At 42.9% G+C, this 7,619-nt stretch overlaps 1 long non-coding RNA gene across 1 annotated transcript; it reads left to right on the forward strand.

Moving 5' to 3' along the window:
* Positions 1–1,043: 1,043 nt before the first annotated feature.
* Positions 1,044–1,974, forward strand: LOC306641115. The gene is made up of 2 exons (XR_013758034.1): positions 1,044–1,432; positions 1,718–1,974. It is a non-coding gene; the product is annotated as an uncharacterized lncRNA (long non-coding RNA).
* The last annotated feature ends 5,645 nt before the right edge of the window (positions 1,975–7,619 follow it).

Below are 7,619 nucleotides of genomic sequence, written 5' to 3' on the forward strand. Positions count from 1 at the left end.
ATATAATTACTGTGGACCAATAAAAAAGAGAAAAAGGAAATGAAGAATAAAAAGTAAGTAGTGTTTTACTTGTAGATGAACCATTTCCTAGCTTGATCTCTCGTCTCTATTTCTTTCCTTTTGAGGGAGTATATTTATATTCCTGGTTGTCATTTAGCATTTCTCTGTGTCAGTTTTACTCTCTATCTTTTAAGAACAAAATTACTTTGTACACGACTGACCATGTGGTGATACCAAATATTTGTTGTTTTGGTGTCTTTTATGGCTCAAATGTTCCGGAATGTCCTATTTTGCACTGCTTTTTGGCATAGCAACTAAGTTTGATGTAGTATTTATAAAGGAAGAGTCATTATAGGTAAGTATTGAGAAGATTTATTTCTTTTCCAATTTACTTGGCATGGAGGATATTTTTAGCCTAAGAATAACAAGCCTACAGGTAACAGTTGTTAGTAACCTGGGTCAGGATCTTGGAAGTTCCAAACATCCGGTCCTAGACTTGCGTGTGGCAAAATGTAAAGTTTTCCTATCTGCTATAGACTGGATGTGTGTCCCTGTCTTCGGATGTGGAAGCCCTCATCTCAGTGCCACGGTATTTGGGGAGTGGACTTTGGGAGGTAATTAGGTCATAAGGTAGAGCCTTCATGACAGTAGAGATGTGTGAGGGAGGACAGACAGATGTGTGAGGGAGGACCTCTCTCCCTGCCAGCTGAGAACATAGCAGGAAAACTACCATTTGCAGACCAGGAAGAGGGCCCTCACCATGAGCCCCACCATGCTGGCACCCTGACTTCCATCTTCCAGATCTGAGGGAAATAAGTCATTGCTGTTAAGCCACCTGGTCTATGACATTTTCTATAGTCACCTAAGCAGACTAAGACACCATCTGCTGCAGTCTCCTCCCATTTTGCAAATAAACCTGACAATGTTTTGGATGTATTACACTGCACCTCCAACCAAATCATTTTTATTTAGCAATCAGATGTTAAATTTCTAATATTATTTTGAAGATGATCCTATTTATTTACTTTTTAAATGCATGCAGCCTTTCAAACACTTTCCAAGTGTTTTCTTTGGCTATGAAGTTCATCTTTAACAGAGTTGGGGAGTAAATTGATTACTGTGGACATCTGTGAAAGCATTTTTCTTATGACCTGTGACTTCTATTTTTGGAAGCCCTGTGGAGGGTTCCCTTACACTATCACTTACTTTTGGGAATTGGAACTTTGGAATTGCTGAGGCATGTTCCCTGGTCTTGTCTGACTCAGGAGGTGAAGCAGTTCACAGAATAGAATCCATGGACTGGAGTAAGGGGGATAAACTCAGAGGAAATGATCCAGACAAATGACCAAGCTTCATTGTCCCACTTGACTGGAAGTACCGTGAGTGAGATCTGACGTAGCTAAGCCAGATCTATGGTGTCAGCTTTCTGGAGGTGAGTGTGGAGAAACCACAAGAATGGACTCCTGAGGGGTGAGGCTCAGGGCCTGCCTCCCGATAGGGCTCTTCTGCCCACAGGCATCAATAATAATTTAGCAAATCCCGTCATTGTTTGTGCCCACCGTGGAACATGTTGCAGATTTAATTTATTGAGAACTCAGAGTCGTTTTACTAGCTAGATAATCATGTCGATCTTGTGAAACACAGTGAAGGCTGGTCAGTTCCTTCCTGCTTCAGATACAACATTGCAACTTATGCCTCCTTTTTTTTCTTCTTCCAGTGCTGGGGATCATTGCCACTCTTTTTATCTCTAGCTTTAAAACAGAGTGGCACTGCACTGGCAGTGTCCATGTGCTGAGATAGGCAGAATGTCTGAGGATCAAGCCCTCCTCTGATTTCTACTCTGCCGCTTGCTTTTAGGATCCAGAAGGATGAGAGCCCATGGCCTATGGTCCATTATCAAGCTTTCTGATTGTGAACATGAATCATAATAAACATCTTACATTTTTATTGGCTCATTAAAAAAATGTCTAAGTACTGAGTCTTCACTGTGGCTATTTCTTGAGAATACTTATCGCATTGTCGGTGATTCAAATTTATTATTCACTAAGTAATAAAAAAATTAAAAGCATTTCATAATAACGAATAAATTGTTTTAAGCGAACATATAAAAGGTGTTGATATTTTCATTATGCAAAGAATGATGGCTTGGCGTGGGGTACTGGTGGGGGAGAAAGTCCCTGGGCAAAGGCAGTGATGTTGCCAGGGGCTCCATGTTCTTTTTATTGAAGGTTTCTTGGTAGCTCTCATCAAAATGACCCTCATTAACAGTGGTCTAGCCTCGGGTTCCATCAATCAAAAATGCTGAATACTTTCAGGGGATGAATAAGGCCTGCAATGGTCTCGATGAGGTGTCCCCCAAATCTCCTGCTTTAGTGCACGACTGTTCAGAGGTGAAGTGACTGGGTTGTGAGAGCTGCAACCTAGTCTGTCCATTTTAGTTTGAATGGACTAACTGTAGGCAGGTGGGGTGTGGCTGGAGGTCACTGGGGAAGTGCCCTGGAAGGGTGCGTCTTCGCTGATGCCCTTCTCCTCTCTCTCTGCTTCCCGGCTGCCATGAAGGGAGCAGCTCCCCTGGCCATGCCCTTCTGCTGTGACGCTCTGCCTCATGTTGGGCCCAGAACAATGGAGTCGGCTCTCTCTGGACTGAGACTTCTCAAAATACGAACCCCAAATAAACTTTTCTTCCTCTAAGCTGTTGTCAGGTATTTTGGTCTCGGTGACATAAAACTAACACAAGGCCTTTGCTAATACAGAGAGGCACCTGTAGGAAACTTCCAGCACACAGGACTGTGTCCCAGTTTAAACCTGGAGCGGGCCACACAGGGCCTTTGCTGAAAACGGGGTGCCTTGAGCAATGTAGGAAAAGGTGCCTCCCCCTGAGCACATCCCACCACTCAGGCCCAGGCAACTTGGACAGGCTCGGACTTTGTTCCTATTGGAACATGAGCATTTGCTCTGACCCAGCTCCCATCAGATCACACAGCAGGCTGCACAGAAGTGGGGTGTATATCAACCCTCACTTTTCTCCTGCCCAGCTACTCTTCGCAGCTTTGTGCATAGGCAATTTCAAATTGATAAACTTTTCTCAGTCAGGTCTCGCGTCTCACAGTGAGTGAATTGGGCAGCGCTGCAGATAGGTGTGTGTGTGTCTGCTGTTTTTCCAGCTACACACACGTGATGAGGACAGTACTACATAAATGAGGATGAGAGAGCCTTAACAGCTAACATACTTTTCTAAGTAAGTGGTAATCCAGGATTAAGATTTCTAAGTACTGCTGGTGCATGCCTGTGATTTCAGAGATTTTGGAGGCTGAGGCAGGAGGATGGCAAACTCGAGGCCAGCCTTGGCAACTCAGCAAGACCCTGTATCAAAATAAATAAAAAGGACTGGGGATGTGACTCAAGGGAGAGAGCACACCTGGGTTCAATTCCCCTTAACCCCCCCCCCCCAAAAAAAAAAAAAAGAAAAGAAAAGAAAGATTTCTAAGTGTCTGGTAAGTACTTGAAACCACATTCTTGACATTAGTGGTATATTAAGTTGTTGTAAAGCAAACAGCTAGAAGGGTTTAATGCCTGTGCATTAAATTCACATTTCTTAACTTGCCATTTGAGTGCCTTTTTACTTTGGTCTCAGTTTTTCATCCTAGCCTTTTCCTCTACTCCTCCTTCACAGGGTGAATTCACAAAACGTTCAGCTGGAAGTTCTCTAAACCCTATGCTTTATGTCCAAACAGTGAAAATTGTATCTGCTTCATCCCCATCTGTTGAGTCCTTTCCATTCTCAACAGCTGGGCCCAGCATGACTCTTGCTACACAAAGCCCCAGAGCCCCCGGCCCACATGATTTCTCTCTCTATCCAGATCCCGTTTTTCTTAAATTCCTACTGTGTGTATGGCATACTGTCTTGTAATTACTTGACGTTATTTCTTCTCCAAGGCTCGTTGAGGACAATAATTATTTTTTAATAATTATTTTATCTATCTCCTACAGAGCTTAGATATTTAATTAGGAGATGTGGATAATGTATGCTATTTGAATGATCTAATTGAATTATTTGTCTAGGAATTGAACTTGGAACAAATCTAGCTTCCTTTTCTCTTGGTAAAATAGTATGTTTTCTTTGTCCTTTATTGCATTAAAATAAGTATTTTTAAATATGCAAGATATAGAAATCATTTACTTTGTTAGGTAAAAAAGGGATTGAGAAGTGGCATGTATAATGCAAAAGATTAGTATGTATGTATGTATGTATGTATTTTTGGTACCAGGGGTGCTCAACCAGTAAGCTACATCCCCAGACCTTTTTTTTTTTTAGTATTTTATTTAGAGACAGGGTCTCACTGAGTTCCTTAGGTCCTCGCCAAGTTGCTGAGGCTGACTTTGTACTCCTGATCCTCCTGCCTCAGCCTCCCGAGCTGCTGGGATTACAGGCATGTGCCACTGTGCCCAGCTCAAGACTGGTATTTCTAATTTTAAGTTAACCATTCAGTAACTGAGTAACCATTCTCTGCCTTGAGCAGAGAGCTCTTACTCTGCTCACCCTGTCCTTCTTGGCTGCTCCTAGCTCAAGTGGCATTGCTGCCTGCCAACAGATACCCAGCCGGGTGGCCAGTGGCGCTCCCAACTTGATCTATAGGATCTAAACTGAGCCTCTCCCCTCCTTACTGCATGACATTACCATTACCTGACTGGCCAAGGTAGAAGTCATGGAGTCCTCTTGCTCCCTTCTCCACCGGCTGTCTGTGCACGTCCTGCAGATTCTACTGCTAACTTCCCCCTCAGACACTTCCCTCCTCTCTGACTCTCGTTGCTTGGTATTGACCACTGTTTTGTTCTTGTTCACTCTTCTAATAATCCTTCCTGTCTTTCTCAAGCACAGCTCAGTTTGAAAACTCATACATAAATTTTACAGCAGCACCCTTTGTAGTAATGGAAAAGGAATTCCCACATGCCCATAAGTGGGTGAATGGGTATAAAAATGGTGTAGTCCATACAATGGAATAGTATTCAGCCATATAAAGGAGTTAAGCACTAATTGATGCTATGTGAACCCTGAAAACATGCCAAGTGAAAGAAGCCAGACACAAAAAGCCCAGATTGTATGATTCCATCCTATAAGTGTCCAGACTAGGCAAATCCATGGAGACAGTGCAGATTGGCGATGACCAGGGGTTGAGATAGCTGGGTAAGTGGAGGAACTGCGTAACCAGAGTGCGGTTTTATGTTGGGAAATTATGAAAATATTTTGGAACTAGAGAGATGGGATCTGGGCAGCATGGTGAATGTACTAAATCCCACCGAATTGTTTAGTACAATAATTTAATGCTATGTGCATTTAACCTGAATTGAGACATGACAAAACTTTATGCTGGCTCTGAAAGAAAAGATCATGCTTCTGCTTCTTAGTCTGGCGCCCCGTTCCCTGCGAGCCTGGTTCCAGGCTCCTTCCGGGCTCACTGGGCCCTCCTCCCATGACATCGCATCCCTGTCCTCTCGCTCCTTTCCCCTTCTCCACCCCCACCTAGTGGCCTTCATAGAAAGTCCAGGCACCTCCTTGATGCCAAGGCTTCTCGGAGTCTTCTCTTTTCACTGCTGTTTTGGTGGGAAAGTTAGAGAGAGCGCTGAACACAGGGACAGGAAGGGAACTTGGGATTTTTTTTTTTTTTTTTCAGTATCAGGGATTGAACCCAGAGGTGCTCTACCACTGAGCTTCATCCCCAGACCTTTTTCTTTCTTTCTTTCCTTTTTGTTTTTTAAATTTGAGACAGGGTCTCATTAAGTTGCTGAGGATCTCCCTGAATTGCCAAGGCTGGTCTTGAACTTGTGATCCTCCTGCCTCAGCCTCCCTGCTCATGGGGATTATAAGTGTGGGCCACCACATCTGACTGGACCTCCAGCTCTATCTAGTGGAATCAGAGCTATGAATTCTTCTATGTCTAACTTCTTTTGCACTACTGTCTTCCCACAAAAGCTCTATAAATTTGTTAGACTTTTAAAACTTCTTGGAACATTAATTTAAGACTATTAATTTTTGTTGGATAGAATATCAATTTTTACTGTTCTCGAAATCCTTGAATGAAACTGTAGATTGAAAATCCTGGGATATGTATGTGCCTTTCTCTACCCGTTTCCAACAGAGTGAGATGTTAATGTGGTTTGAAGTTCAAAAGGAGTTGCAGGAAGGGCTGTCTTTGAACCAGGCAGCCTGACTTTGAATCCTGTCCCCATCCATCACTAGTTTGAAGAATGCACTAACCCTGTCTGTCCCTGTTTCCTCATCTAGTCGGGGGTAAATACTACCTCTGAGGTTTGTGTTGAGAATCAATAAGGTTTTCGTAAAGTGCCTGGCACAGTAGATTTCCAACAAATGCAAGCTCCGCACATCCAATGCTGCCATCTCCACTTATACTTGAGGTTGTTCTTTCTTTCTTTATTTATTTTCTGTGACACTGGGGATTGAACTCAGAGACATTCTACCACTCCATCCCTAGCCTTTTTAATTTTATTTTGAGACAGGGTCTTGTTAAATCGCCAAGACTGGTCTTGCAAACTTCCTGCCTCAGCTTTCCAAGTCCCAGGCATTATGGCATGGGCCACCATGCCCAGTTACATTGTTAGTGTTCATCATTTTCTGAAATCAAATCTGTTGAGAGTTTTTAAAAGCTGGAATTTTTTATTTTCTACTTGATGCTTACTTTTTAAGTGCATTGACTTTTTGGCAGCGTGTCGAGCACTGGCCATCGTGCTAGCGCTGTGGTGGGTGAAGGGAACTGAGGCTCACTGGAGTACTGTACAGCTGTCAGAACCAACAGAGGAGGGAGGGTCTGCAAATGACAACACCGAGAGGCAGCCAAAGCACAGTGTATGTTAAAAAAAAAAAAAATCAGCAATGCAAAGTGGCATATAACCTAATGTCATTTATAAAAGTAAAAAATATATAAGAACAATCCTGGGAATCTCTCCTACAAAAGTGAAAGTACCAGGGTTTATAGAACACTTTACTGCTGCTTTGCTGTAGGGAAAACAGAACAAAACCAAGCCCAACCTAAATGCCCATCAGTTAGGGAATGGCAGGATGAATTGTGAAGCAGCCATTTCTTGAAATAGTACGCAGCTGTGAAGAGTGTGCATTAAGGCTGGGTGTGCTGGTGTGCAACTGTAGCCTCGACGACTAAGACACTGAGGCAGAAAGATCACTCGAGTCCATAAATTCAGGACTAGCCTGGGCAACATAGGGAGACCCTACCTCAAAGAAAAAAAAATTAGATTTGGGTTTGGGTCTATTGCCTTGAAAAGATGACCATGACATATTCTTAAATAAGAAAAGTGAATTGTCGAGATGTAGGTTATGGATCCTATTTCATTAAACCAAATCTTTCTTTTTCTCACATACATGGCTATGTGTGCCAACCTGTTTAATGAATCAATGGATCAAGTGACCTTGCCAAGGTATAGACCCTCCCATGCTGTTAGCAGTGGTCACCTGCTGGGGGTGCAGGGAGATAAGGAAAAAAGACTATTAAAGACTAAGACTAAACAAACAAACAAAAACCTTGAAAAACTCATGACAGAAATGTCAAATAAACCAGCCAGCTGAAGTTGTGCAAGCCTGTAGCCCC

Source organism: Sciurus vulgaris (assembly GCF_902686455.1).
Source record: "Sciurus vulgaris genome assembly, chromosome: 12".
Classification (NCBI taxonomy): Eukaryota; Metazoa; Chordata; class Mammalia; order Rodentia; family Sciuridae; genus Sciurus; species Sciurus vulgaris.